The following is a 19,915-nucleotide window of genomic DNA, read 5'->3' as shown; positions in this document are numbered from 1 at the left end:
CATACAAAAAGTTGATTTGTGTTATGTGACCACGCTGTGCCTGAGGCTCCCCCAGGAGTTAAGTTTCTAACACATGATGAAATTACAATGAAGCAATGATGCATTGTCTAGGCAGGCTCTGTTCATGAAGACAATGTTTCAAATACCATTATCATCTCAGCAGCAGGTCACAAGAGGCCTATTGTTGTTTCTTAGGATTTTAATTTTTAGGCTGTTAAAGAAAGAAGAGATCGCATCAGAGATGTTTTTGTTGTTTGGTTTGGTTTTTGTTGGGTGTTTTTTCTTTTTGTGTGAAAAATAGGTTCTCAGTTGCTTTGCTTTTTGTTTTTTAAGAGAAAGAATATGTTTTTTCAAGGAAAATAACTTTGTCTTTTCTTTGGAAAATATAATTATTTTTTTTCCATCTTGCTCTAATTAATCTCCTTTAAGATTATGAAGTTGGTCAACAGTGTATCTATGGTAACTAAATTACTTGGAGGAGCTGTATGTTAAAGAAAAATGAATATGAACTGCCCATTTTCAAAGGCGTTCCTCTAAAGAGATGTGAAGCAAGTCCTCAGAGAAATCTTCTTTCTGTTTCTTTTATTGCAGATTGCTCCACTCACCTTACTAATCCATAGTTCTCTTTTCTTGTCTAATCTGACACCATTCCAGTCTCCCCTACAATCACTCGATCAGCTCATGAAGACACAAGCAAATGTAATAAAGAGTGTAATAAAGAGTGTGGTAAAATCTGTGTGGAAGTGTGGGACAGGAGCCTTAAACAAATGAAGGAACACACAATAAAAAAAAAAAAATTAAATGAATGGAGCAGAAGAGAAATGGTACTGAGCAGAGGAGGCAAGGAAGTAGGTGGTTGCCCCTGTTTCTGCCAGTAAATTAAGACTGACCTGCAGAAGGATGTGCTTGGAGATCAGAGGCTATATTTCAGTGCCTTGTCAATACCACTGCGTAAAAACACCAGAGAATAAATTAATGAGTACGGCACCTCTGGGTTCTGATCTCTTTCACCTTAAAATAAACTCAACTGCTATCATACGAGAAGCTCTTCAACCTCAATTGACAGTGCTTCATTTGGAGCTGCAGCGGGGCTGAGCCCTTTGAAATTCTCCTGTCTGGAGAGCCATCGATGGAGTCCCTTTTTTTTCCACTCCATTCTGAGGCAGTGGTGTGGGGAGGGAATTTCAGGAAACTACAGTGAAATGGAGAGTGACTTTTTATTATTGTTGGTCTTACCATGCGGTGACAAATGGGCAGCTGAAGAAAGAGATCTTTTTGGCTGTGTTACTCTCAAACTGGTGCAAAATTTTACTGTGTTAAAATCTTGAGAAGAAAAACCTCTTTCTAAAATTTATGTTAATAATATTAATAATTTTCTATTAGAAAAGTATATTCTGTGCACAATTATTACTAGGTCATTCTGATTCAGAAGCAAAACATACTTGCATAATACCATATTTTAATAAATTCAACATTGGCTGTTTTTATTTGATAGGTTTTGCTAAGCATGATTTTATGGTGGCATTATACCACAATGATGAGAAATGAGCTCTCAAATGCAAGTAAAAAAGTAGAACAAATATCCCAAGAGTTTTCTGGGGGTGCCAGAAAGGAATAGCTGGCCTGCCATGTACTATACATGGGCAATGACAATGGCCAAAAGCAAAAAGAAATCTTGCAGAAATGCTTCAACTAAAAAAAGCCTTCAAGAATAAGCATCCGTAAATGTGTCCCTTGATGGCTAGAATGAAATTCATCCAAGATGAGGTAGGTGAAAAGGAGGTTATATTATCACTGCTGTGGGAAATAAACAGCTAGAGTAAATCTTTTTCAATAATATATTTTAATATTTCCTGGCAGAAGGATAAAACAGCCTACAGAACATCAAACATTCTCATGCAACAGGACTCTCCTGATTCTCAGGTGAGGTTAAGAAATTCAAACACCATTGGGAGTTATGGCTACTTGGCTTGTTGCTTCTATCAAACTGTATCGCATGGCCATTAAAGGAACAGTTTCTTAAAGTTACCTGTGAGAGAGCTGTGCATAAAACCCATTAGTGTCTACCAAGATCTGAGTTTGTACTCTACACTGTATTAAAAATTTTCCACTAAATGGCTGCAAATCCACACTGTGTCTGTAGGGCCTAACATATGAAGTCAATACAATACTATGAAAGCAATAATGGTTTAAATCAAGGTGTATTGGTTCAGTATATATTCCACTTACTTGTTTGCACAGCTGATTATAATATAGTCTGTCTTATTTGAGCCAAACCTATAAAAAACGTATACTAGGAAAGGTGTTAGACTGTAGCCTGGTATTCAATGCACAGATCTTGCTCTTGCAGCTGCTCTTAAAGAAGATCATTCAGACACACTGCTTCTCACTGCTTCTACTCCATTTGTCCCAGAGTCAGATTTTGCTCATGGCAGCCCTTCCAAATAGGTCCAGTACTATAGAGAAATATTTGAAAATAATTTTCAGGAAAAAAAAAAAAAAGTCCATCATAGAAATCTTCTTCCTTTATAACATGAAATTGGGTTTTGAATAGTACAAAATATTGGCATACATGATCTTTTGGTATAAACCAGCTGCCTTGAGTGAAGCAAATGAAGTTATAAAAATTAAGTTATAAACTGTTCTTTTGGGTTTCTTCAATATTCTTAAAATTGGGTTGCAGTCGAAGTGTTACCCCTACAGTTTAGTGTTCCCCCTAAAATGGGTTATACTGTCCCCTTATCATCTTCTTTCAAGATAAATACAGATTTAAAACAAATGTTATTTTGAATGATTGAGATTACAGATAATGAAGAAAGAGTAGCATAGTTACATTATTATCCAATACCTATAACAAACACCATAGACCTTCATCTCTCATTTTCTGCAATTTTATGTCAGAATAACTTAATTGAAGGATAAGCAAGATGTCTGGAGAATGCTGTTTTTAAGGATAAAGGCTTTACTAAACCATTAGTAAAACTAATGGCAGACATGCTGCATTGGTTTAGCTGTGATAAGCTGCTGCCAAAGTCCCAGAAGTGTTCAGGGTCAGACATTTGCGATTAAAATGGCTATTCAAGTTCATCCTGATGCACAAAAATCAGTGAGGAGCCAAGGAAGATACTTTTAAAGGCAGATCGCACTGCAAGCTGCAGGGCTGAGAAGGTCCTGCCTACACACTTATTGCAAAATCAGGCTGTCTCTCAGGAGCTGATTAATTAAAATGGAAAACTTTTCTAAGTTCACCACATCAAGAAACAAAATTGCTAAATTACTATATATGCTTTCAGTTCTTCAGAAGAAAAGGACTAGTCATGCAGCTCATTCATGAGACTAATCAGCTGTTGATGGCAGGGCAAGTTAATATATCTTCATACATAGTAAATGACAGTATATAGTTAACAGTTTTATCCTGAAGCAAATAAAACACTCAATATGGCAATTCCATTATTTCACTGTCTATAATTAGTGGCCATTGTGGTTACTATTAAAAAGAAACCAACAGCATTTAGCAACAATTACTTTACCACAGTATCTGAGATATCTCAATTGTTTCCTATTCCAAGGGCTGAGAAACATTATAGTGTCCCAAATATCGTGATTTTGTAAATGTTTCCAAGGGTTGAATTTTTTGCTAGCAAACACCATAATTGTCCCTTCTTCCTAAAGATGTGGATAGCTATTAGAATCAACAGTATAAACCATATAACAAATTAGGGATAGCAAAACGAAACAGTTTAATCTTTCCCAGTTTGTAGTGCAGAGCTAAATAAACTGCTAACTGTGGCCCTTTGGAGGCAATCCTTTCTGAAAGCTGCTCGCTGAATCTGTGCAGCTGACTGACTCTGGGCTTGAGCTACATTAAAGAGGTACTCACCAGAAGCTGCCAAAGCCTTTTTCTTTTTTCTTGGTCTGTACTTTCTGTCAGTCTTTCAGAAAACTTTTTCCATATAACTGTTTTCTTCAAATAATCATCCTCTTCTCACTCTTCCTCGTGCATCTGAGCGACAGAGGGTGTAGACACCTGCCATTAGCTAATGACTCTCAGTAAAAGTAAAAATTGCTTGCAAAGAATCAAAATAAGGCTGAAATGAAACAGAACTTGAGATCTCTGTGAAATGCAGTTTCTGAATCAGCTAGTTGCACTTTGAAAGACAGCCATTAATCACAGCTAAAGGATCTTTATAATCTCAATAGTCCGTCTCTTAAAGAAGTGTTTCTCAACCTTTTTAAAATTCAACGGCCACTTAACGTTTCTGCAAAAAATCTAGCATTGCTTTTTAGAGTATTGCCACAGTCAATACGTTAATTTACAACCAGTTTAAACCTCTTCATTTATTTTCATCCTTATTCTTTGCCTTCCCTGTTTGCTAGCCTGTCTGGATTGCTAGTTTATGATTTGTCTGAGGTTCATTTTTTTGGTTTTGTTTTGTTTTGTTTTTTAATCCTTGGCAATTGTTTTGTAGGTCACCTTTTACTAACATACAGATCACTGAAGGTTCTAGAGACTAGGGCCAATTCCCAGTTAAGAAAGAATGAATTTTGTTTATTTTTTAATTTCAGGCAGCAAATTAAAATATGTTGCAGAAAAAAAAAAAAAATCCACATTTTCTATAGGAAAAAAAATTTTGGTTGGTTTTCCAAAGGATAAAAAATAGATACATTTGACTAGGTCCACAGCATACTCTAGAAAGAAAGAAGCTAATGATAATTTTTCTTTTTTTGTTACAATATCTTGTCCGTAAATGATTTTATAAAATTTAATTTCTAAGCAGATGAGATGGCCAAATTGGAGTTCCAGATAGCTTCTAGTATTCAAAGTTGCTTGTCTAAATCATCTGTATTAGCTGTGTACAGCACTGTAGCTTGTTGTCCAATTATGCACGAGAAGATATCCAATCATATAACAACTGTTAGTACCATCAAACTTCTAAGGAACAAGAAGCCAAAAGACTGGGAAAATTGTGAAAGGAAGACAGAAATCCATTGAATTGTTCAAGAATAATAGTTCAAAAGAAGACTGATGACTATTGGCAAAATTTGTGGTAATAACCTTTCTATGATTACTTTCTGTATATCTTTTTATAGTTATTGTCTTCTAGTGATGTTTCAAATATATTAATCGAGGCTTTTGTGGTGGGTTGACCTCAGCTGGCTTCCAGGTGGCCACCAAGCTGCTCTATTGCTCTCCCTTCTCAACGGCACAGGGGGATGAAATGGGACAAAAAGCTTGAGGGTGGAGATAAGGACAGGGAGATCAATCACCAACTGCCGTCACAAGCAAGATAGACTTGACTCAGGGAAACTAATTTAATTTATTGCCAATTAATGAGAGTAGGATAATGAGAAATCTAAACCCACCTTACCTCCACCCCTTCCTTCTTCCCAGGCTAACCTTCACTCCCAACTCTTCTACCTCTTCTACAGGGGAGTCTCTGCTCCGGCACCTGAAGCACCTCCCCCCCTCCTTCTTCACTGTCCTTGGTGTCTGCAGAGTTGTTTCTCTCACATATTCTCACTCCTCTCTCCAGCTACACTTGCTGAGGTTTTTTTTTCCCCTTCTTAAATATGTTATCACAGAGGCACTTCCACCATCGCCAGCCAGCACTGATTCTGTTAGATACAAGGGCAGCTTCGGATGCCTTGTCACAGAAGTCACTCCTGCAGCCCCCCCTCCCCTCCACTATGGAAACCTTGCCATGTAAACCCGATACACCCAAAGACCTTATCAGGTCTTCTCAGACAAAGGCATGGAAACACAAGTTTCAAAAGCGGATGGGAAAATATATCTGTGCCCCATAAAACTGCCAACAATTTGATAAGAGACCGAGCTACAAGTGCAATTAGCACCTGTGGAATTACCGATGTGTTACTAATATCCATTAATGCATCGCATTAGCACACAAGTAAGATTAGGGACCACTGAGCAAAATTCGTAAAGACATTGCTGCTCTAACAGGGATTCAGTTCTAATCTGATACAACAGAAAAATATTTTACTAGAGGAGGAGTGTTATTACCATGATTTTTCACAGGAAGTAAAAAGCTTTCTCAACATTTTGGCAGCTTTAACTTTTTGAAGGGGGGTGAAGAGTGTATGTCCCAGGGCTGGGGCAGCGTTTACAGGGGAGATGAGGGATGCTGGATCCTTGCCTGTTTGCAGGTGACAAAAGCCCCTATGAAAGGTAACAAACACATTCTCTGAGGAAACTGGTACATCTCATAGAGCTAAACACTTGCTTCCAAAAGAGGATGGCATACTCAAATCAGTTTGGAGGCCATTCTCTCCCCCAGACCATGCCCCCTCATGGTGTGGGACCCTACTAGTTGGTCTGGGCCGAAATGTTAGCAAGGTGTATGCCAACACCTGAACAGTAAAGGAGATGCTCAAACCCACCCTAGGGCTTGCAAGGATGGACATAACCACAAAATCTGTGACAGACCTTGAGAATGAAGAAGGTCTCCTAAGGTGTCTACATCCACATTTACCTATGAGGAGGTAGTGGTGACTGCCATGTCCATATCTACCACATAGTCATTTTGCCTGAAGTTCAGTTCCTCTGGTGATGATATACAGACTGAAGAGTTCATCCCCAAAATCCAACTCACCCAAAACCCTGACCCCAAACTGAGAGCTTCAACAATCTCTTTATGCAGCAAACTTATAAAATAGAGGAAAGGTTTCATTTGGTTCTAAACAATAATAAAAATATAAAACATGGGAAATATCACGAAGATTTCGATAGTGTCAGGGAAATGTGTTAAACAATATATTGAATTATTCCAGTCACTTTTCCCCAGAATCAGAAGATAAGATTGTCAAATATCCCATTTCACAAGTCTCATGGGAAAATTAACTGCAGCGTGAAAAGATCTGTTCAAAGCAATTATTTTGCATGTAATCCCTAGAAATCATATGGGGGCTCAGAATAATGATTATCAAGCCCTCTGGCATGTGGCCACAATCCATGAAAGTATAAGATAACTCTGGAGAAGGAGTGTCTCCCCCTCATTATCCAACTTCAGAGTTGTTAAAAACCTTTTGAAATCCCCTTCCCAAAGAAAAAACCATTTGCAGAAGGGACCTTCCAGACAGAAATTCATTTTGCAGACCTGAAAAGAAATGACACCTCCATGTGTCTGATGTCTGCGTTTCATATTTATATCTGCAAAGAAAAAGAAATGCTTCTGGCAGGATTTCTTGAGAAATAACAGATACGCTATTGGATAGCTGACATCGAAGTCCAGGTTTTGGTGGGTAATTGAAGGATTGCTTGTCCTAGAGAATAAGTAATTTTTATTACCTTCAGATGGTCCAGTACAACTAAATTTACAACCTGTGCATCCTTAATTGTGGCAGGTTTCATCCTGATGTATATTTGTCAAATAATTTAAAATTAAGCTAGTGTGGGATTTTTCTCCCTTGTATCTTGAAGCAGAAAGCCAGACTTAAAAATAGTTTAGGACAGAGTGATATATGTTCAGGCTACATCCAGTGAAAGTTAATGAAGAATTAAATATTCTGGGACTGATCCCTGTCTTATTAAATCAGTGTGTGTTTTTATATATTGAAATCAATTAAACTGACAAGTCAAAACAGTGGAAGTTTGTTTTAAATATAAAACAAGAGCAAAGTTATTTATAGTAAGAACGAGAGGGAAGTACAGTTGATAAAAAAAAAAAGTCTAGTTTTCTTCTTAGTTCTTTGATCCACTGATTGCCTTCCAGACAGATCTGACATGCTTTTTGATTAACATTTCATAAAAGCGCATACTTTTATTGAGTATGATGAAAACTTCATCCTGCAAATACAAATTTTTGCTGGATGTCAAAAATTGGCATTTAGAACTAAATATGAATTTTTAAATGCTGTAATGCTCTGCTGAAAAAATTGAAAATTTTAATTCCATGCTTACATAAAAATCAGACCTGAGACAGTCTCTAAAATTCCCTATAATTTTCTAGCAGAAAAACCTGTCTTAAGGTAAAACAGCACAAAGACTGAAACAATTAAACTGGAGTACAGTAGATGACAAGGGTATCCTGTTAGAGAAGGGATTTAGCAGAAATCCAGTTCTGGCAGGCAGGATTCTGAACCCACCTTGTGACCAAAAGAAGGGAGCTACAGTTCTCCTCTTTCTGATCCAAGGGCTTAATGGGAATGACACAGATTTCCACCTTTTGAAGCCTGTTCTAAGAGTGTGGCAGTGTTCAGTGTGCTGCTATGTAGGACTCCTTGTCATTTAGTGTGGGTGCAGAATTTCACCCCACAGGACCATAGCAGACCTGGCACCAACTAAATATGAAATATTTTTCAATATTTAAAAATGCTTTTTAATAGCTCTTAAAGTAAACAATTAAAATGTTTAAATATTAAAATACAGACTCATGACCTTTTGTGACCCTTCCCCCCAGGATATCTGCAGACTATGTCAGACACTTTCCACAATGGCTTTCATTAAAAGTAAATAAAATAATGATAAACTTTGGGGAGTCACATTATCTTTATTTTCACACTCAGACACCTTTATTTGTTTTGTTTACACAGGTGGAACTATGCCTAAGTGTTCATTTTGAGGGGAAGGCTTTATAGCCATTCACCAGAGTAACTTCCCGTGTGTCATGACTGAGTGGTCTGCAAACTCCGCAAGTTAATAAATATTGGTTTAACAAATCCAACTTGCAGGCAAGGTGTGTGGAGCACAGACACTGAAAGACAAAGAAACGCTGGCTTGCTCGGTGCAGTAAAGGCAGTAAGGATTGTCTTTCTTGAGAGTCCTGGAGCTGAAGTGTAGCTGTCTGGAGGAGGGTAATGTCAAAAACATAGGTGTCTCCTCAAGGGCTTGGATGCAGCTGAAAGAGGCTTTTCAAGATCTGAAACTTGGACACGTTATTCATGTGGCAGTTAGGTGATTAAATCCTACTTGTGTACAACATTTGAGATGGTGCTTTCTATTACATACTAGCAATTCCTTTCTTATGGGAAAATAGACTTAAATAGAAAACTTTGCCTAACAATAATATATTCAAGTGGAGCATGACTTGAATTCATGTGCCTATGCAATAATGTGGCTGTGATTCTCAAGTCTCATTGTCTCTATATGAAAAGAAATTTAATTGAACAAAAGTTGAGTTAAGGGTATCTTTTATACATGACAAATATATAAAATTCACTGGTTTCACATTAAATATGAATTATCTGGAAAGTCCTGCTTATTCATTCAAGTTGCCATGGTTAAAGAGTGAGTATATTATATTCTTGCTGGGTTGCTTGTGTAGTTCTTTCTGTGGTTTATTGTCTATGTTGATGGAAAGACAGAAAACATTCAGTTAGCACGGGAATTATTACCAATAACTTGCTTTGAAGGCATTACATATTTTACAATAGTCCTATTTCACTTCACAGATAAAACATCTCTATTGTAAAATACCAGAGGGAGGGTTTGAGCAGAATTTTAAAGAAAGAATATTATTTTGTCTATTTCAGAATTTGCTGAAGTAAAGTTTCTGCATTTTGGTCTATATAAGACCGAGAGTAGTGTTATAACCTGATGGTTACATCAATTTTTTTTCCTAGGGCTATAATGTCAAATCATATTTGTAACCACACACACAAAACTTTCTTTAATATAAATGTTGGCTTATGATTTTAATATTTCATAAGCCCTACATACAATTACAGGTAAAAATGTTAAGATAATGCTCCAAGAGAAGTGTTAGGTTGAGCTGTACGTAAAGAGGATGTAAATGATAATATGTAAGTATATATGAGAACAAACATTGTCTTTCTGAGGTCACTAAGATTTCTATCAGACAAATAGGTTTAAAAGGTACATTTCAAGGTGATTCACCTGGAAATCAGTCATTGCCATACTACACGCTACCTGATAGACACTTCACTGATGGAACTTTATCTCACTGCAGTTTTCCTGGATTCTTTCAAGGTTAAAGAGCTATTATTTATCAAGCACTGGAATAATAGTCATATGGAACATAGATATCAAGCAAGGCCTATCAATAGTTTTTTTCCACCTAAGCATACGATGTTCATTTGGGGTGGGGTTTTCAATCAAAACCTGAACCAAACCCTGTTAAATTCAGTCAGGATACTCTTACTGATTTGAATGCACTCTGGAGATCTTCTGAAGTGCTTTACCCTTTCCATGTTCATTTTCTGGAATTCTTCTTTGTTGTGTGTGCATTTGTGTTGGGATAATCCCATTTTTTATCTTTATCTATCTGCCAAAGCACAATTAGAAGATCAATCACCAATCTATATGTCAGGAGATGTCACCTTTTTCTTGCCTTTATTGTCCTCCTTCTTCTCCTGCCTGTAGTTTTGTTCCAATCAGATCACATCTAGGGCCCAACAGGTAATTAATTTATTAGCATCTCAATATTATTGGCAGTATAATAAAATGCAGCACACAGTAGGCACAAGACCTGCAATCAATTTTACTTAGTCTTCATTTTATTTTCATCTTCAAAATTCCAATGACAGAAGTAACTATAAACCTTAGAAAGTAATATTACCTTTGAAATAAATTTTGAGCTGCCTCCTTCAGCATTAAAATCTCTCTAGAAAATGTCTTTTTCAGTAGTGATCCACTGTGAGAGACCTATACCTAATGGGATAGTTTTAGGTTATGCCAAGAATGATATTGTTGCTTTAAATAGAAACAGAACGTTGTTGTGTTCCTTCCTAGCAAATCTACAGACAACAGACTTTTAAATAATATAGTCCAACTTTTTAACAAAGTTTGTGGAGTACACGACCTATTCAGAAAAAAAAAAAAACCACCCTGAACCAACAAACATTGATTAACCTAAATTTCTAATTATTTTTACAGTATTGCATTCTGAATCTAAACATTAAGGCTGATTCTTTGGTTGGTTATACCAATATGTTAGAGGACAGGCTACACAAAAAAAAAGGCTAGCCCATGTCAGAAATGAAGGTGATAGCATTAAACTCCTTGGGAATGTGACTTAGTGACTGTATAGATGATTTCCAGTTCCCTGTCCCTCCCATGCCTCAGTATAACTTCTTTCTTTAAAACCAAGACTATTACAAAGAGCAAAGATGGTGCCTTGGCTCCATTATGATTAATTCATTTTGCTACCAATTTCAATGGGTTTGAAATAATACTTTCTCAGTGGCAGCCAGTTTGGAGTATTCTTTCCACCAGTTCCAATACAGGTTTTGATACTGGATTAATCTGGTAAAACTTTCCCTCCTCTGAAGATAACTGGGGATTTGCAGCTCGTTTCATTATTGACAGAATTTTGCTAACCTGGTTTCCCTCAAAGCTGGATGTTACTGTGTGAGGTTTATAAAAATATCACTTTTTGGAAGTGGTCTTTTCAAAAATTTAAACCCAAAACCAGATGTGTCCGAAAGTTCTCCTAAAGTTGAACTGAGATGACTTAAAAAAAACCCTGGATGACTTATAGCAATCCCACACACTAATAGGATACAGGATACTTGACCTCTGTTTGAATTTCTCTGCTGGCATATTGAATTCATAATAATTTTTCCCTGGACTTGGAAATGGAGCTTCCTTCTTCTAAGTGGTACAGACTGATGATATCAACAGATGCAGAAGAAATGGCAAGGCTGCAAGAAATTGAAGGGGATTTAGCATGTTAAGATCCAGCTTTAGAAGGGCACTTAAACAGGGAGTAAATCTTGGATATATGTTGAGTCTCTAAATTTTAAATATTCTTACTTTTAAAAGGGTTTTATATATGACATTACCATACAGAAATTTTTAGATTCCTCGGAAGATTATCTAACATTCAAATATAAATAAAAATATTAAGGCAATTGGGGTGTCTGGTTTCTAAGTAATACCATGGGTTTTATTTTAATTTTGTTTTCAAATGTTTTAAAGTCTTCTGAAACTTAAGCTCATTGCAGAGGCTTTTTTATTTCCTTAATGGTGTACATTTAGATTTAATTAGTAGAAGAAACTTCTAGCATAGTATCCAGAAGTTATCTGGTATTTTCATAGTGTATCTGGAAAATTACAGCTGTTTCTATTGTTACCTTTTAAATTATAATTTTTGGCATCTAATGTATTAATCCTGTATATGCTATCAAAGAGCTATAGTTTCTAGAGAGTTAAAACTTGAAAATCAATAAATCTATTCAAGAACTTGAAGTTTCTGGAATTCTCATCAAGGCTGCTTCCTGTACAATAAATAGTAAAAAATAAGTAATACCAAGTTGAAATACGAGAAAAAAAAAAATATCAGTTGAACTAAAAAAAAAAAAGCTACATCCTTCAAGTAAAGAGTGAATGAAGGTGTTTTGTAGGTTTGTTAAAGTAGAAACTTTTAACCTTTACGTACACACTGCACAAGAAGAAGTTTAAATTGAGAGTAGTATGTAATTTAACTTAACTGTACATTTGTAAAGTCACTGAGTCCAGTTCAGATCAGGGATAATAAACAGAATTCCTTCATTCATCCTCTAGTCATTCATCTGTTTCCCACCATCATAAGATAATTCAAATATACCAGCACAGGTTCAGGACACAGTATTACACTACAAATTCCTCCCTATTCATCCTTACACCTAAAATAGTACAAGTATATACTTCTCAGCATCTCATGTGATGACATTAAAAAGTCAGGTTACGAAGATCCAAGTCCCCAAGAACTTATAAAGTGTACAAGAGACTGCAGTATAAATTGTACATAATTCCAAGATGCTGAAATAGTTATCAGAAGGGACTAAACGTAACATCCAAAATAGCAGCTGTGGTTTCCTGGTCCCTCTTGCTTCCCATAATTTCTTATTTTAATCAAAAGGCAGACTGAGAATTTATCGGTAAAGCCAAGAGTCCAGAGCCACCATCTGCTTACTGACCTATATATGCATGTTCTTATTTTCAATGAAAACATTTTACACCCATGTTCATCCATCTTTAGTGTTTTTAAAGGTGGCATGAACAATGAACACAAGTTTCTGAGGACAATGCAGTTTACCCAGTGTTCATTCACACTAAATCTTGCAAGCACCTCAAGCTGCCAAGCTTCTATAATTACAAGTCCAAAAGTTTGTGCGTCTGGGCTCTTGCACATGTGTAGGAGTGCACCAGCTGTTCCCTTTCTCCACATAATTTTCTCCTTTCCACTTTATCTTGTGAAATAAAGTTTCCAAAGGTGGCTGATAACATAACTGGGATCAGACCAGGATGAACATTATCACGTAGGTCAGAACTGAGTCTCCCAAATACATGTAGAGATATGCCAAGTGCTGTAAAAACCAGGATTTCTCCTCTGATCCTTCTCATCATTTAGTCAGGAAGAGGGCAAGAACAAGGGAAAAGCGAGACAAAAATCAGATTCAATATGGAGGGGTTTAGATAGTTGTTATAGGTTTGAGGGATGATTAAAGAGGAGACAGGAGCACAGTTAAAAGCACCTGACATAGCCAAGTACAGTGGGATCAGAGCTGTGAAGCTGGAGAGGATAATGATGGATACTGGGATAGTCACAAAGTGAGAGGGGAAGACAGAAAACTCAGTGGATACACTATGCTTGGGAACAGTCTCTTTTAGAGGCTTGTTGTTTGGTAGAGGTTAAGAAACAGGACAAGGAGCAAGTAAAACTATATTATGAGCATTACATTTCTGTTCATGTGCTCCATTATGGCCTCAAGTTTCTGCAGTGACCGACCACTACCTCAGTGTTACTTATTTACCTTATTTTATTACCCTTCCCCCAAATAGCTCAAGGAACCTTTTTTTCTTGGCATTACGTGGGAATCAATTCTCTTTTTCAGTAGTAACTAATTAACAAGGCAGGGGACATGTAGGATAAATCCAAGTAGTCCCACAACAGACCACCATGTATCTGTCATGGCCCTCAGTGCACCAAGAAGCTCTGCAGGTTGTCCCCAGGCTTCCTGAATGTTCAGCTGGGGTGCTGGGGGAGCACTGCCAAGGGGCAGAAAGCCGTGTAAAGAGCTCTGCAAAGAGGGCTGTGAAGAGCTTCCTCTGGGATTCAGCTAGGTCCCCTCAGTCCATTGTCTCAAGAACCTGTCCCAGCTCAGCCCCCCACTCCAGCTCCTCACCTGAGCCACCACACAGGTGTGCCTGTGCCTGGTCCCAGCCTTTTTGGCCCTGACCTGACCCCTCTGGTTTCTCCTCAGACATGCCTGGCCACTGCAGATTTGTCTGGGGATGCCTGGGCTCTCAGCTGACTCTGCTCATCCCCCACTGTACCTGCTCTGGTCTCCTGGTTTGAGCACAGCAGGACTCTGCCCGTGTCTGTGAGGGCACTGCCAGGTCAGCCTGGTGTCACCCTCAGCTCCCAGCTCCCTTCCCTCAGCAGAGAAGCCCACTCTTCCTCTTCCCCAACGGCATCAACCAGCTCGGTGGAAGCATGCAAATGTCAACAATAGCCAGAGAACTAACGCAGACATCTAAATGCATCAGTGTGGTATATGGGTTATTTTTTTTTTTTTTTGACAGCACACGTTGATTTGTCGTGACGTAGTGGAGGTACACTTTAAACTTAGCTTTAAACACAATAAAAGTAGAATACCAAGGTTGTCTATAATGTAGGTTCAAGATACTATATTGCAGTATAACAAAAATTCAAAACATATGTAATGGTTTACAGTTGTTACGCATGTCATTACATAATAATAATCATAGCAATAATAATAACAAACATAACAATAACCACCATGATTATAAAATTGGTGCTTAATATTTATAGAGCATTCTGCAGAGAAGCCAACTGGGTAATGTTTTGCTCAACATTATGCAAATGTAAGAAATAGTGACTTCCTGCCATAGTTTGTGGTGTAAAATACTGGATAAACATGTGGGTCTCTTGAGGTGACAGTGAAGATGTGGCACTAGTAGCAATATGTTGTGATGCTTGTGCAAGAGGCTTACTAGCAAACCAGAGCTGGTAATGAAACTGAAATGATAGATAGTAAAGCTTGGTAGCTATATTAACCTTTAAAAAGCCCTTTATAATATCTGCCTAATTAAGCTCCAAGTCCCCAAGTAAAGGTGTTATTTCAACAGTTTAAAAAGAAAGTAAAGCAAAACCCTCAAAGGGACAGACTCACTAACACACTTACAGGAATAAAGTCAGGGTCTGCATGACTTTTAGGCGTCTGCTTTCCGGAAGTAACTTGTGCAGCTATTAGCTTTTCACTTGTATGTTTTTTATAGATAGTTTCTATCAGTTTAGTTAAGAACCACCCTAAAAGTAATTCAATCAGAGGAATATGTTTAAATATTTGGCTGTGTGTCATTTACATAATACGCCCTTTCTCCAAGACACACCATAAAGAGAATGGTCTTCCATAGGAGCCTGTTCAGCTCACTCTTTAGGGGAAAACAAGTGTAAAGAGGAAAGTTTTGCAATGTGTTCTCAGTGCCAATGAACCTGGATCTCTGTTGGACTAAGCTGAGGACAGAAAGGCTCAAGACAGTAATACCTGCCTCACCATGAGGTATAAATTTCATGGGGACATTCTCATCTTCCAGATAGTCTTTATTTCTAGCCTAAAGCAGGTCCAAAGGATAAAAGCAGAGCCGATTCCTCTGGTTGCACTGGGAAATGGTCTGGTAGCCTATGTATATCTTTGGGCACGGAGACCACGTGCCCTATACTGCTGCTACTGTGCAGGAAGCCATTGTCTCTTCTAGAAGAAACTTCTGAGTGATTCTCAATGGGAGAGCTCTCTTGCTAAAATTATTAGAGCAGAAAGTGGCAAAGCAGTAAGTATGAGAGATTCATAGTAGTAAAATAACAGTGCCGAAAGCCTCAGTTTCCTAGAAAAAAAAGCAAAAAAGTACAGCATTCCCCCCCTCCCCCCCCGCCTTTTTTTTTTCCTGTAACTAGTTAAAATCAATTGCAGAACCTCCTCCCCTCCAAATTGCATTGCTGTCTGTTCACTACAAATGCTTGCTGTTCTCAGTATGGACCTAGGTTCCCTCCACCAGTTATGTAGTTGGCTTTTCCTGTTCTGTCAGCATTGATTCATTCTTATTACACTATAATATTAACTATTCCTAAATCCAAATTGTGTTCTTGGGTAAGTAGTTTGAAAAATCTGCATTTCAATACACAGTCATTGCATTGTATTGGAAATATTGGCACAGAATACTCTCTCGTCTTGGCAGCACAAATAAATAAATTTTCATCTTTTCTTCTATAAACATACATGTATTTGTTCCTTTACCTTCTTATATCTAGTCTTTCATATCTGCCCATTTCAGTAGTATCACAATACTATTTTGGTCAAGATTGTCTCTGAATTTTCCTTTTGTCTATTATTATGCTTGAGTTAGTCTTTCAGGTAAACCCTTTATTATCCGTGTGCTCCCACAAGACCTACATCTGGTAGGCTATGTAAGAGATGAATATGTAAACAACTTCATCTATTTGTTTGCTATATTTGCAAAATAAACCATGAAACCATTCAACACAATCTATCCTGCTCCTCGAGGAACCATTTAAGCATACAATGTACGTCCAACCTCCCACATCTCCCTAATTCTTTTATCACTCCTCATCTGCATTTAGTTTGTAAGCATTTCCAAAAGATAATCACACCTTTTCCTTCTCCTGCTCTCAGACACTCAAACATATCTAGGGATGACTTAAATTCTGAATGAAAATTAAAGAACTAGTAGGCCACAGTAACATTGCGCAACAGGAAATGATAAATAACATAAATTGTAGAGAATAGAAAGAACAATAGAGAAGAGAAGAGAAGAGAAGAGAAGAGAAGAGAAGAGAAGAGAAGAGAAGAGAAGAGAAGAGAAGAGAAGAGAAGAGAAGAGAAGAGAAGGAGAAGTATTTCAGTTGGAAGGGATGTACAACAATCATCTAGTCCAACTGCCTGACCAATTCAGGGCTGACCAAGTTAAAGCACGTTACTAAGGGCATTGTCCAAATGCTTCTTAAACACTGACAGGCTTGGGGCATCAATCACCTCTCTAGGAAGACTGTTCCAGTGTTTGACCACACTCTTGATAAAGAAATACTTCCTAATGTCCAGTCTAAACCTCCCCTGGTGCAGCTTTGAACCATTCCCACACATCCTGTCACTGGATACCAGGGAGAAGAGATCAGCACCTCCCTCTTGAGGAAGCTGCCATTAATCACTGCCCAATGCTCCAATCTATCTAGATGGCTCTGCAAGGCCTCCTGACCCCCGAGGGAAGCAAAAATGTAAGTAGGCAGAATGCAATTATTTAGGCAAGCTGGAAAGTGTCTGGGACACTACAGCCAATAGGCAAACTACTGGAAACCTTGCAATAAAAATAAAGCATAGTGTTATTATGCTTAGTATTTCTATTATAGTTCCATCTTCAAAACACAAAGTCAATGAACTAGGCATTATTACTTTTCCCCAACTGTTCAACACTGGACCTATAAACCCACTGGACTACTGAGACTTGGACATCCTTGAGCCATATCTCAGGACTTTCCATCCTCAGAAAATCCCAGCAGGTGAGGTGGACTGTGCATTTGAAGATATTTGATACATTGTCATTATCTGAGAGTAAATTACTCTCAGGAAAATTCTGACCAGCTCTAATTTTACCTGAAATTCTTTTGGTTCCATCAAAACTTAACTCACAATGTCACAAAAATGGGATCTTTATGCGATGCTTCTTTTTAAGGCCTCTTGTCTACATACTGTTTAAGGAGGAGTTTGTAAAATGTATTATGCATGTATGCATCTTTCTTAGCTGTACAAATTGATCTCTAGAGTTTACCACAAAATGCTCAAATGCAAAGAGCTAAAAACATGAAAGAGTAGATGCAGAATAAGTAATATACTTCATTAATATGATGAGATAGTAAAGGAATAACATCAGTTTGTATTAGTTGGTTAATATTTGTACAGTTCTTTGAATATAAAACATGCTCCATATAAGCATTAAATTATTATTAATATTAGGCTGTCAAATCTCTCTGGGTTGTACTGCTCTTGCTTGCTGGGTACTAAGGAAACGAATACATGCCTAAGAGGATGAGCACTAGATCAATCAAATCAAATCAAATCAAATCAAATCAAATCAAATCAAGACTACACATTGCTGAATCTGTTTTGCAGATGGCAGTAATGCTTGTGCACCTGCTGCTGTAATATTTACTGAAACATCTCCTTCTGATTTCAGATTTTTTTTACTTTTCTTTCATATGAATGGATCAACACTGAGCCCATTACATTTATCTGTATATTGGTGTCATGCTACTATTCCGGTGGCATTTCTATTTGCACCCAATTTTGCATTCTTTACCAACAACTTATTATTATTCCAAGTGCTGGTTTTTTTGGAAATTATGAGATCTTAATTCTAGCAGTGACTGCACATGTGTTAAGAATGAATACTTAAGTTTTGTTCTATGCTCTTGTTATACAGACTATGATTGGCCTACTTCATAGGAGCATCAGATGAAAGTAACGTGAGCCTGCCCTTTCATGACAGCTCAAAGTATTTACAAATACTGATCACACTGAGTTAAATTTTATATTGTATATAAAGTTTATATGAACATAGTATGTATATCAGTGTAATGCTGATAATGCAGTATAATTACATTTGCAAAGTGACCTGACTAGAGTCTCGCAGTATCAAGTGAGTCTCCTTTCATAAAACACCTGGCTAATCAAGAAGTCCCATCCCTTTTTGTGGTAGGCTATTATTTTAGTGTAGCTAAATATATGAAAGAGAAAAGCAGTAAGACAAATCACAGGAATGAATACAGAGAAAGGCTAAAAAAGACAGAAAAAAGAGCCAAACAAGTTCTTTTGAAAGAGCTGAGAGAGAACTCATGTGAAAGAATCTTGAGGTTAGTGTTGACCATTTTATAGTGTTTGATTTGCTCAAGTATAGCGTGAAGCAGTATTTCACATGCTTGATGTAAATAACAATAGGACTGTATCAAAGTAACCCGGCTTCATCTTTTTCTTTTCCTGCTAACCAAAATAGCTCACTGGACCACAGAGTTGGACTAGCCATTCAGTTTGAAAGAAATAACTCTATATTCCTACTCCTTTGAATTGTGACTTCTTCATATAGAGTTCAGAGTACTGCATCATTTCTCCTCTGTTTGATCTCATTGTATATTATCAGAGTAGAAGGTGACCTTTAGCTGGATGAGCTATAAGAAAAACTCAGTTTTGCTGCTCTTCCAGTAGTGAATCACATAGTAACTTAGAAAGCAGTTGAGAATCCTGGTTATTGTTAAGCAAGCTTATTTAGCAATAAAATTTAGGGCTGCAGTGTAACAAGAAAGCTGAAAGGAATACAGTTGCTAAGGAGAAAAAAAAAAGACCAAACCAAAAAATTTTCTCTGCTCATTTACTACCAATAACAGACGGGATTGACATATTTGCTCTTAACATCTGAGTGAAATATTAGCAGTTCCTCAGCAACTGATGCCATGGAAATGGATTCACATGCCCTGTGTATGTGAGTCTGCAGCCCAGGATTAACCAGGTTACTTTTACAAAGCATAGACTTTTATAAATAAGCCTAATTTTTCAGTGAATTTGGAATTTCTCATAAATATCAGACTAATGTCTTGGAAGATTCTTTTTTAAGCTCCTGCTAATGGTGCTTTGAGCTTGCTTAACTAGGACCAGCATCCAGGGATGTATATTCATTGCTCAGGTTCATGAAGCCTTTGGCCTGCCTGCCAGCCTGCCAGGGACTGGCAGAAAGCAGTGCTCTATGTAATGGTTGCTGTTATGCAGTGGCCTCATTATGGTCTGACTTGGAAGAACTACTCTCTAATTAATATAAAGAAGATTTTTTTGTTGAGGCCAGTGTACTCAGAGAAACATGCACTCTATTCCTGTCACCCATAAACTAATTTGTACATATCATATGTATTATAGCATTACTTTGTACAGATTC

This window comes from Numenius arquata, chromosome 3, assembly GCF_964106895.1.
Source record: "Numenius arquata chromosome 3, bNumArq3.hap1.1, whole genome shotgun sequence".
In the NCBI taxonomy this organism is placed as follows: Eukaryota; Metazoa; Chordata; class Aves; order Charadriiformes; family Scolopacidae; genus Numenius; species Numenius arquata.
Note: the sequence above shows the minus strand (reverse complement) of the source record.